The sequence below is a fragment of the Callionymus lyra genome, chromosome 13 (genome assembly GCF_982586985.1).
Source record: "Callionymus lyra chromosome 13, fCalLyr1.hap1.1, whole genome shotgun sequence".
NCBI lineage: Eukaryota > Metazoa > Chordata > Actinopteri > Syngnathiformes > Callionymidae > Callionymus > Callionymus lyra.
In genome coordinates, this window is record NC_141830.1 from 10,292,473 (window position 1) to 10,304,989 (window position 12,517).

The 12,517-nt window shown below is 38.3% G+C and overlaps 1 protein-coding gene across 1 annotated transcript in view; it reads left to right on the forward strand.

Annotated features, from left to right (window-relative positions):
• The first annotated feature begins 3,167 nt into the window (after positions 1-3,167).
• fut8b (fucosyltransferase 8b (alpha (1,6) fucosyltransferase)) overlaps positions 3,168-12,517 on the forward strand; it is a 115,185-nt gene continuing 105,835 nt past the window's right edge. Inside the window, exon 1 of the mRNA XM_087805763.1 lies at positions 3,168-3,312. The gene's annotated coding sequence lies outside the window, so the exon portion shown is untranslated. The remainder of the gene's footprint in view (positions 3,313-12,517) is intronic.

Sequence of the window (12,517 nt, forward strand, 5' to 3'; positions counted from 1 at the left end):
TTTAGGAGATTGAAGTTTATTTTTAAATAATAATTTATATTTTATTGGGTATTGTTAGGGGTTTCTGTGTTCCGATGAACCGACCCCTCCCCAGCCTCGTACGTGGTGGTGGAATGAAGGGCAGACACATGGATGAGTTTAAGAAAAATGCTTGTTTAGTGAATTATGCAAAAGTCAGAGACAAACTTACGTGAACACGGGCGCTAGCAAGCAGAGAGATCTATCGCAGACGTCTTCGGATGCCAGAACGCAAAGATCAGACAAAATGGTGGATCTTTATAGTAGAATATTCAGGTTAACGCCTCTAGTCAAATGTGAATGTAGGATTGGTCAGTGACTGTAAACACTTGATTCTAAGATGGCCGTCGCAAGTGATCGTAGTGGAAACTTACTGAAAGTTGTTGTCCTCTCCAGAGAATCGGTTCCCAGCGAATTGCTGGACTGTTGTGTCTTTCAGTGTGAGTTCTCAAACAGGTTCACACTGACCTCTTGAAATCTGGGATTGTTTAATCTTTCTGTGTGTGTGAGCCTTTGTGACCTCGGCCTTGTGTTGTGAACCTGAGTTTGGTTTAAGTGAATGCAATGCAAGACGATGATTATTTAATATGAATTAAATATGTAAGATTATCAGTTAATCAAGTGACTATTTGAAATGTGTATTAAATCTAGATGATTGATTACAGAAAAGTTGTCATTTCCTTACATGATTATTTAATCGCTTTGTGACCCTGGTCTAGAAAAGCGCTCTACAAATATTACTTACTTACTTACTAATAAAATTAATAATACAAACTGTTATTATTTCAAAATAAAATTCCACGTGGTATCGCTTTTATGAACTAAAAACGATTATCTGTCTTTAATAAAAAATAAAGTAAAAAAAATAATAATAATAATTTCAGCGTCCTTACATCTGTCGAGCTGACGCAGCACTTTCTCGTCGTCGCGGGGTGGACTCGAGATTGTGGGGGGGGGGTCGTGGGGGGAGTCCACTCGAGATTGTGGGGCAGAGGAAGCTGCTGCAGTGTTTGTGGGTGAGGCTTCCCTCTGGTCAGTGAGTCAGTGGAGCAGCCAGACTGCAGTACAGCAGCCGGACACTTGTCAGCGCTCTACAGCTTCACTCTTACACCCCATTAAAAGAAAAGGAGAACTGAGAGGAGACCGGAAATGGCAGGGAATCGCCTTCAAAATAAAGGTAAGATTAGTCTTCGAATGTTTTATTAGTGTAAAGTTATTGGATAATATAATGTTTATACTCAGTTAAGTTTTTTCATATATATTCAAATATTATTATTTTTTAACTATATTTATCGGTATAACATTTATTTTTGGCTTGTTATTTATTTGTATTTATTTGTATTTCTGCTCAAGGGAATGTGGCTGATTGGGAAGTAAAAAAAAAAGTTTTTCCTGATAAACCAATGTGCACTTTGTGATTGATTTTGTACTTAATTTCCTTCTTCTGTTGGCTGCTGTGTACTGACTGGAATCCTAATTGTAAAATCATATTATTCCCAAGGGATCAATAAAGTTCCATTAATCCACGCCCGCTTCGTGTCCATCCATCCATCTATCCATCCATCCATATTTATGAATTCATCTCATGGCTGGAAAGTAAAAAAAAATGTTCAAAGATTCCAACCTGAGCTCAATATCTCATCATGGACTATGGTCCTCATTTAAAAATGGGTGAAACGTCTCGTCCAGGTGGGGAAGTTATCTTGAGATCTGGTTCGCGAGTGAGGGAAGATGGCCAGATAGAGAGAACTATGGTGTGGCGACCATTGACTGTAAATATAAAGATAAGTGTCGGCAGGTAGAGACACGCATGTGCTTCAAGATCACATTTACTTGATGAAAAGTATTAACATTTACATACAAAGTTTTAGTTTGTATAAATCTAAAATGTTGTGTTCACATATGTCGGGGGACACCCTGGACAGGAGGCCAGTCTGTCGCACAAAGACATACAACCATTCACACAGACTTATAAGTTCCCAATCAACCTCTGTTATTTGTTTTTGGACTGTGGGAGGAAACCGGAGTACCTAGAGTAAACCCACGCAACATGGGGAGAAAAAATAAATCCACACAGAAAGTTGCCTCCCTCCGGGCCTGGAAGTAAACCTGCAACTCAACACACTCATGTTTAATGATGATACATGATAAAATGAGATAAATAAATTACAATAAAGTCACAGACAGATGAGTTTCCACTGCAGGTGTTTGGATCTACTTGTCGAGACTCCAATGTTGAAGCTGTGGAAGCTTCATAATCATTAGTTCCACGAGTGAAAGAAGACACTACATAATCCAACTGAAATATAGTTGTTTTACTTTGAAGGGAAAACAACAGATAAAAATTCAAATCTTTTTAAATTAATGTATTTGATTTTCTTTTGCCTCTTATTTATTTTATTATGTATGGTAATTTTATTTTTTTCTGCCATTTATTAAAGGTTTAATTAAAAATAACACTGATAATAATAGTAACAATACAAACTATTATTATGAAATTAATTTTCTTAAATATATTACTAAATTTGGCCCGGCCCGATAACAATACCAGCGACACACTTTGATTTTCAATTTTTTTTTTACAATGCGTGACAAAAATATAGGACCACCCATTTTTATGGGGGTATTTTCTGGAACTCCTGTTGTGTTATCAGTTTTATCTTGCCCTTTAAAGTATATACTTTATTGAATATTGTTTTGATTGTTTAAGTGCTTTGTGACCCTGGTCTGGAAAAGCGCTATACAAATGAAAATTACTTACTTACTTACTAAATAAAAATAAAAAACATTTTTTAAGTAGTACTATTTTAAAAGATGTCAAAATTCTAGGGCCTAACATTTTGATATATTTTGGGAGAGCGTTATTTGGAAGTGTTACTATATATTTCCTGTCTTATGTGGCCCTCACAAGAAACAAGTTTGGGGACCCCTGGTATAAGAGAAAATAATAAATCAATGGTAAATAATTTTACCAAAAAGAAGAAGAAGAAAAATCCCCCAAATTGGACGGTGGAAGTCTTAAAAACATTTGCTCCACGAGTGAAAGAAGAAACCAAAAACGAAACGATAACGTTTTACTTTGAAGGGCGTCGCCGGAAGTATGTCCTCCTCCCGCAAACCGCCAGCTTGTCACCGGTCACCAGCAGCTCCACCGCGCGGACTCCTCACAGCAGCTCCTCCAGCTCCTTCTTCTCCGCAGCCTTCACCTCCTTCTCTCTCTCTCTCTGTTCCCGGACTCCCAGGGTCCCCCCCCACGCGGACAGGGTCGCACCTCGCTCGGACGTCGTCGCCACGGTAGGTGGAGCAAGAACCGCCTTTTTGTAGCGGGTCTCTCTCCCGCTACATCCCCGGCCTGTTGACTGCGTCGCTGCCGGCTTGACTGCTCGAGATAGCGGGGAAGGAGGAGGAGGAACCGTCTGGTCCCCCGTTTACGGCGCTGGACGTTGTTGTTGTGGTGCGTTTTTATTTTTTGTTGTTGTTGTTGTCTTGACGTCTTGACGGTGTTGGTGGTGCGTTCAGGGTCCAGGCGACCAGGACGGAAGGTGGACGTTTGTTTGACCATCCAGCGGGGGAAGTAGCGCCGAGCTAAATACAAATGTGTAGCATCAAGCTAGCGGTTCATTGTGGAAGTGTTTGACCTTCCACCTCCAGGAGACTCATGACCCCGTGTGGTGCGGTGTGTGCGTGTGTCTGTGCTGGTGGAACCGTTTGTGTCGGGAGCTTGTTGTGGCGTGTGATGGATGGATGAGATCCAGAGGAGGAGAGAAGAAGAAGAAGAAGCTCCTGCGTCATCACTGGAGGAGCATCCTTCCTTCCTTCACCTGCTCCCAGACTCCTCTGGATCATCCATGTTTGACAACAAGTGAAGGCCTTGGTGAACCTTCACAGCTGCTCGTATCAACACACACCAGAGAACACGTTGTTGTTGAATCATCTGCTCACAGCAGCGTCACGAGCTAACAAACCCAGGCTAGCTTTTTTACAGCTAGACTCAATATTTTAGGTAGGTTTTCTCAAAACAAGGATGTTAGCTTAGAATCTCTACGGTGTCGTGTATGATGTTCTCCTCACCCTGGTGTCGATTTAGGGATGGGATTATTCTCAGAGTAATTCCATCCCTTTAAAGAGTTAAAAGGCAAAAACTAAAAAATCTGTTTTAATGTAGCGCCTGTTGCTACGTTTACTTCATCCAAATAGACACTTCTCCTCTACGGCGCTCGTCCGTAACATCCATCTTGTATTGTAGCCTCGACGTGAGCAATCCTTCCGTATTTTAGTCTATATTTTTAGATTGTTTGTAGCAAAAGCTTAAAAGGCAAAAACTATAAATCCATTTTAATGTAGCGCCTGTTGCTACTTCGTCCAAATAGACACTTAAAAAACATCCTCCATGGTGCTCCTCCGTAACATCCATCTTGTATTGAAGCCTCGATGTGAGGAATCCTTCCGTATTTTAGTCAATATTTTCAGATTGTTTGTAGCAAAAGCTTAAAAGGCAAAAACTATAAATCCATTTTAATGTAGCGCCTGTTGCTACGTTTTCTTTCGTCCAAATAGACTTTGATTAAAAACATCCAAACGCCTCCACGGCGCTCGTCCGTAACATCCATCTTGTATTTAAGCCTCGACGTGAGGAATCCTTCCGTATTTTAGTCAATATTTTTAGATTGTTTGTAGCAAAAGCTCGAAGGCCAACATCCTACGCAGACAGGAAGTACTCAAGGTTAATATCGGGAGTGGACAAGATGCACACGTGGACAAACATATTTGTCTATAACTCTAAAAAGTAACAGATTACTCTGAAAATAATTCCAACCCTTAGTCGACGTTAGGGTGAGTAGAAACTGGGTGAAGTTATAATTTGGGTGAACTGTCACTTTAAACATATACTGTATGTCTACATTGTCGTACGCGGAGACAATAGTTACATTGTTTTGAAAGCAAAGACACAACTCAGTGCAGTGACTTGTGTGAATTCATTCTTTGTGGTTGAAAGAACAGCTTCACTAGCTACTGTAACCATTTTAAAGAATTTGAACGTCTCGAAAAGAAACTGCTAGGAAGGAAGTTAGCATCGGTTGCTATCATAAAAAAAAACATGAATCCTGTTTCACTAGAAAGTCTACTGCTCTTGTTAGATGCACTTGAGACTGTATGCTAGCTGATAGTCATTAGTGTATGTAGTGAAATCGTAAAGGAGGTTTCACTGAATAATTAAACTTCTAGGACGTTCTGATTTGGTTTTCTAACAAGTCTTGGCGACTTTGAGGTCTTCTACTTGTAGATGAACTCTTGGCTGTTTGTTTGCTAACAGTTAGCATTGCTGGTAACCGCGAGAAGGATTGATGTCCGACGTCACGGACCTCCGATCTGATCTGCTTTTATTCACACAGCTGCTGATACAGTTTTCTTCTCTTTCTTGCTTGTTCTCTCATTTATTTAAGATGTTGACAACATTTTAGGTTAAATATTTACAAAATTGTTTAGGCTGAAGTAGTGGAGCTTGTACTGTATCATGCTAGCTTTCGTCTAAACATGAGCTTTGGTTGCTAGGACACGTGAATTTATTTATTTTTAGTTTGTTATTAGAGTGCTAACACTATAGATCAACAAGGGATCTTGGTCATCTGAAAGAAAGACATTGACTGTAAACAAAAAAAAGAAGAGCTAAAACAGTTGTTTGCTGACAGTTAGCATCACTCGATGTTGTAAGAAACCAAAACTGCCAACAGCAAACACTGCATTGAGTGTAAAGACTCTCGTTTTGTACTTGTCGAAGACAGTTCCAGTTAAATAACTCCATACAGTAAAATATCTTAAAATCATGCTAACTCTACATATCCGTCTAAACTGAAGCTTAACTTGCTGTTAATGTTTTAATAGTATGTTTTTATTAGTAAACAGATGGTCACTATCAGTTGGCGTCACTCAATATTGTAAGAAAAGTTGTGTTTATACACATAAATGTTGGTTGTTGTGACTCTATTTAGTTTTTTTATGGTGGCTAACAAATAGCTAATTCTATTGATCAAGAAGGAATCTTGTCCATCTGAAAGAAAGATATTGACATGTTTGTTTATAACAGTTAGTATTACTTATATTTTCTGTAAGAAACCCAAAATGCCAACAACAAACACTGTTTGCTGCAATTTTTGCTGTTTTATTTTCAAGAAACTACATTCACCCTTAATAATGATTGTTTATTATTCACACATTTTCATTCTTGCAGTGTATTGTATGATATATGATATACAATAACATTCACATAACAGACTTGGTTAAATATTTCTATCAACGTTGACGCTCGAGTAGTTGAGCTTGAATCATGGTAGCTCTTCGTCTAAAATCAACTTAACATGGTTGCTGGGACTTATGTGAATTTTGTGTTTCACTTGTTAACAAGTAGCTCACATTTTTGATCAAAACGGAATCTAAAAGACAGATGTTCTCTTGAAATGTTTTGTTGCTAACTCGCCTCATTGCTTAAAGGAACAAAAACTATGGTTAAAAATATATTTTTGGTATAATAGCTTGTTGTTTTTTAACTAAACTTTACTTGTGAGGTTCCCATTCGTTCGTTGTGTATCACTATCGTGTGTTGGGGATGGGAGTGTAAATAAAAACTGAAGGGCAGCTGTTTTAAAGTGAAAGTTAAACTAGTTCCCGACATATTCCGAGTGATGCCGTTTCCAAAACGACCTCTTGTAATAAAATCAACATAATGGATGAAGTGAAGTGTTTATCTCTTGATTGTTGTTACGACGACATTTACTAAATTAGTAACTGTTGTCGCGCACGATCACAACCCCTCGGCTCATATGTTGGTCACGTTGATGAATCCTACGATGTTTTCCCGTATCTTATCTCTTTTAAAGGACGAGTGTTTTTTTACGACTTGTCTTCAACGGCTAAATGTCGGGCTATAACTTGCATATCAGGGCCACAATATCACCCTTCGGTCAAGCTCTCATTTGAGCCGGAGATCTGCTGATGGTGAGCAAACACTTTCAGACAAGTTGTGAATCATTGATGTTGTCTAATAAAGTCCGGCCCGGGTAACTGGAAGCGGATTGATCCGGTTCTGGAATTCGTTCATGAATAAGTAAACGGCGTATATGTTGCAGCGAAGCCATCGGAGCCACCAGTTGCCTTGGATTCCTGACACGCTGCCATCTCTAACTTCTTCTAAATGTCTGCCTGACATTGTGTAACGTAAAGCAAACTGACTCACACTGAAAGTGGGCGCACACTGGATTTTGTGGAATTTACAGGCAGAGCCACGGCTGGATGTATTAATATTGGCAAAGTGCAAATGGTTGCATCTGAGTGGTTCATTCAAGCCCGGATAAATTATGATGAAACACTTTCTGAAGAACCCAAAATCTGCTTTTAAACGTTTGGCTCCAGACGCGGTTGTTTTTTTCTTTTTCTTTTATTATGTTGATTCGCTGCCTCGTTTAGAGACTTTTAATGAGAACAAAAATCCACCATTATTAATATTTTATCGAAGACATTTCTAAGGATTCAAACACATGTTTAAATATGTCTCATGGTTCTTTTTTTTTTTACTGTTTTTCACAAAGATTCAAGTTTTTATTTCTATTATAGTTTAAACTGAAGGAGTAAAAAAACAAATTTGTTGCCACAATAAAAATCAAGTTGGATTAATGGATTCCCGTGAGGCTTGGATAACACAAGTTGCAATTTACTAGAAAGGTTAACCATTTCAGTAGCTGTTGCCTGACAGATTGTGACATTAATAGAAATAAAATAAATGGATATACAGTGATCTCTCCCCGAGTCGCAGTACATTTTCTGCAATCTGTTCCGCAATTTTAGTTTCATACAGTACTTCATACGGTTAAATTTAACGTCTATAATTCTGTCTGAGCTCCATTGTATAAATCGCTCTCTGTGTTTTCTATCCTTAGTGGGTCAGTGAAAATGAAAGCGCTTTGTTCTGTTTCCCGATTGGCCAAAGGATGCCGGTATATAAAAAATAAATTTCTGTGTAACGCAACGTTACAGACGATCAGATTAGCTCTAATACTGTATATTGTAGCGTTCCAGACCGACGAGGCAACGGTGACGCCCTGTAGTTTTTATAACTTTAACACTTTAACATTTGCCCCGAAAACCAACTTGCACTTCCTTTAACTCAGCCAATCCGAGTCAGTCTCATGACGCCTTCACTGACCTCTGTAAAATCCTGAACTTAAAACTAAACCTCACCGTTTAGGTATTTCATGGTGTAAGCAGTCGTCAAGAAACATCTCAAGACATTTTTATTTCTGCAGGCTTTTCCTTGATTCTCTGTAACTCCAGTGTTGTTCTCGGTGTTATCTTGACCTTTTAAGTATATATTTTATTGAGTATTATTTTTATTCTTTAAGCGCTTTGTGACCCTGGTCTGGAAAAGCGCTCTATAAATATTACTTACTTACTTAATAACTCCATGTTGTTAAAATGATGTGTTTCTGAGAGTGTATAAACTGTTGGAGAAAAGCTTAAAATAAAGCGTACAAGGCCTTAACATGTATTTGATCAGTGAAAAATTAAATGGTCTACAGACCGGTTTTGTGGACTTCGTTTAGTGCAGGTTTTTTTCGAAACGTAACCCCCTAATAAACGAAATAGTCGCTGTTTAATTTTTCAAGGGATAAACCAGGGACCACTGTATATCGTAAAATGGTGAAAAGAGATTTCAATTACTTTTGAAAAATTAATTGACCAATAGCTGAAAATGTTGATACTTGTTTAATCGTGACCTTCTTTTTTTTTTCTTCCACTGCTGTCGTTTCGCATCATCAGGTCTCTGTTGCACCTGCTGCCATGTTGTGAGTGTAACACATGATCCTCATGTATAATGGAAGAGTATGTGCTTCCTCTTCTTTCCTCCTCCTCCTCCTCCCTCACCTCTGCTACTGTCTGTCTTCATTTCTGACTAATGACTTCATTAAACATATTAGTGTTGCTCTGCCGGAGAGGTGAGGCCTGCAGCAGGCGAGCTCAGGAGGCGGCGACTTTCTTCGTACTTTTATCTGAATTTATCTCATTTAGTCATCGGGTCATAAATCATTGGCCGCAGCAGTTTGACGGGAAGGTTACGTCACAGTCTTAGGATGACTTTCTTCGCATTCGGCTCTTCGTGCCTGAGAGGATGGAATCCATATTCCTCATCGTCCTCTTCAGATTATTTTATTGAGAGAATAATTTTTATTCATTTTCATGTTTTGTTATTTTGATGGTCTCATTTGCTACACTGTTACACTCTAGAAGTATATATTATTATACCTGGTTTTGATTTGAATTATAATCACCATATATTTCTTCTCCTAATTATTCTTTATATATACTATATATATACAGTACATATACAGTGGTAGAAATACTTTTTTCAGTGTTCTGAAAAATTGCAGACTGTCAATTTGTTCTGGAATTTGAAAATATTTTCTGCAAATACACAAACCTCCACAATACAACCTTTTCAACCTAATTATACTTCTATTTACCTCATATATAGCTTTGTAACTCATAACATTACTGTAAGTCTTGCTAACTCTTACTATTCTCTTACTCTACTTTTAATTTCAGTGTTTACAGATCCTCCTCTAAAGCAAAGTTATCATTCCCTGATACCTCCACTGGTCTTTCATCCCCCTCTCACATGTGTTACTACAACTAGAAGTATATCAACCCATTTATAAATGTACGAGTCATCACACCCAAACATCGTCCTTTCACGCAACATACTAATAAAGGTATCAACAAAATAATAAGGTATAGGATAACAAAGTTTGTATTTATTCAAATGCATAGTTTGATGTTTATCAGCATTTTGAGAACAAAAAAAGGAAGAAAAATTTTTTCTAACCTATAACCTAAAACTACGTAGACGGTCTGTGAATTTGACAAGATGGTGAAAATAAATACTAAGAATGACAATGTGGAACAAAGTGCAAACAACCTGCAAGTGTTATGAATATTAAATGTTCACAAAAGGTCCAGAACTAAAATAATAATTCATATAATAATTCACTATTGTAATAACACTTAGAATAAACAAGACAAATAAAAGTTTTCTTAGAGTCTTCCCTCCTTTAAAATTATTAAGGTTTTGAGAATAAATGTTAATAAAAGAAGCACGCTAAGTATAATCATATATTAGAACAACACATTATGTAAACAAATCTTATAAACTAGTCTGAATCTGATTCACAAAAGGTGCGCATGCATACAAGAACCTTAAGAGCACAGAGGTCTGGATGACTCTTGTTCAAAAACTTAACAATCACCGTTGTGATCAAAATTACTTAAAAGTTAGTCAAGCGTTTGTTATTGTTGACTTTCATGCATCGACTGAAAGTTTCTCTCGTCTCTACAGAACAGCAGAGTTAACCGCTTTGTTTTGCTTCGTCTGTTAATATTTTTGTCGGCATGCTTTTCTAGACGCTTAATAAAGTTGGTGGTGTTAAATCTTGTGAAGCGATTTTATCTCCACAAACATTCGCTCATGTCTTCTCTGCAGCCGCTGCTCTGCTGTTAGCTCAGCTGTTAGCTGCAGCGCCGGCGCGCGACGTCAGCGCAAATAGACTCCCGACTTTTAGACTTCTGCAAAATTGCATGTTGTCTAATTTTTATTCTGCAATCTTGAAAATCGAAATTGCAGACTGAAGATGGGTACTTGCAATGCAATGCAAATAGGATAATTGTATTTTACAATAACACTAGTTCCTTAATTTCTTTTCATTGTCAACCCTCTTTAGTTGCTGTTGCTGCGGAGTACTCGACAAGACCACACTTTATTTATTTTGTAGTTTACGAACATTCCAAACCTTGTTTAAGACCAATAAGTGGAACGGAGTTCCAGCGAACAAGCTGACAAAAGTGTTGTTGCACCGGCGAAGCAAACGTGTTGTTTGTTGGGATTTTTGTTTTTCCTCATTTTAACTAAGCGTGTGAAGCCCGTCACCTGCACAGCGAGTCTCTGCGTTTGCATGAAAAACCATTCTAATTTCAGGCATCAGAGCATCCTGGCTCTCCGTGTGTACACGTTGTGTGTACACGTTGTGTGTGTAGCGCCTGATACTGGCCTGGTTGTGCGCATCCCCTTCTGCTCCTTGCTTGTCCCAGATACATCCCTCAATTTTTGGAACACGTAAGACAGATGAACCATGGCTTCTGGATCGAGTTTCAAAGAGAAAAACAACAACACATTTTTAAGACATGTCGCCGGCTTGGCCTCCTTTAAGCACAAAGAGCACAGCGATGACGAAGCTGTGTAAGACGCAGAAATCCCTGCAGCAAGTTGTGGTAACAATAAACTAAATCAGGAAGACTTATCCATGAGTATTGTTGCTTTGTAGTCGTTCTCGTCTGTTCACTTGGTTTCAAATTCACTGAGGTATACTTAATTAGTTAATGTTGGGATGACGGCCTCGTTCTTTACTTTTAAGATGGACAAATAGTTTGAAAAACCCCCCCAAATTTTTTTTCTTGACTTTAAATGTTGTTGGGTGATGTCTAAGGTATATTCACACGGTCTTAGATTACTTCTGTGGGCAATTGTTTTCAGCAGTAAAGGGAGATTGCGACTGTAAAAAAAAACGCAGTAATATTGGACTAATTTTTCTTCCGTGTGGTGTGAATTAATTTTTTTAATTAATTTTTGCCTGATTTAATTTCCCCTCTACAATTATTATTATTATTCTGACACCAAATTTGTGGACCAATTGAGCCACATAGGGTTTTATACAGTATTGAATCAAATGTTCTCTTCTCTCAAAAAAAAAAAGTTCAAATAAAAGTGACAAATTGGCTTGTATAAGTAATTCCCAGCTTGAGGTTTTCCTGAAAATATTGAAGGGCAACCAATGTGAAAACTCTCCTGACTCATCGTGATGTCGGCTGATTCGGGTAAATACACTGAGAAGACTAAGGGATGAAGTGGGACTGTCTGGGTCTGTGTTAGAATGGTTCTCATCATACCTTTCTGGGCGCAGTTTTAGTGTATCTGCCAATCAAATGAGGTCTGAATCGGCGGATCTGTTGTGTGGAGTCCCTTAAGGTTCTGTTCTGGGTCCTTTATTGTTTTTGCTGTACTTGATTCTGCCTTGATTATCTGGAACTCCTGTGTTGTTCTCAGTATTATCTTGACCTTTAAAGTATATATTTCATTGAGTGTTGTTTGGTTTGTTTAAGCGCTTTGTGACCCTGGTTTGGAAAAGCCCTATATAAATACAAATGACTTACTTACTTACTTACTGACTCACTTGTATGTTTCAAATGTTAAAGTCTTCCTCTCCAAGATGCAGTAAGTCCCTAATCATGACCATGTTTTGAACTTCTTACTAAATAAAGTTCTTCCCCGTCTGAAATCTCGGCGAACAAGAGGTTACGATAGCAGAGTCCATTATGACGTAATAATGGCTTCATTCCTCCTCCAGCCTGCTGTAATTACGCCCTGCTTTGTTTATACAACGGTCCATTGGAGGTGGAA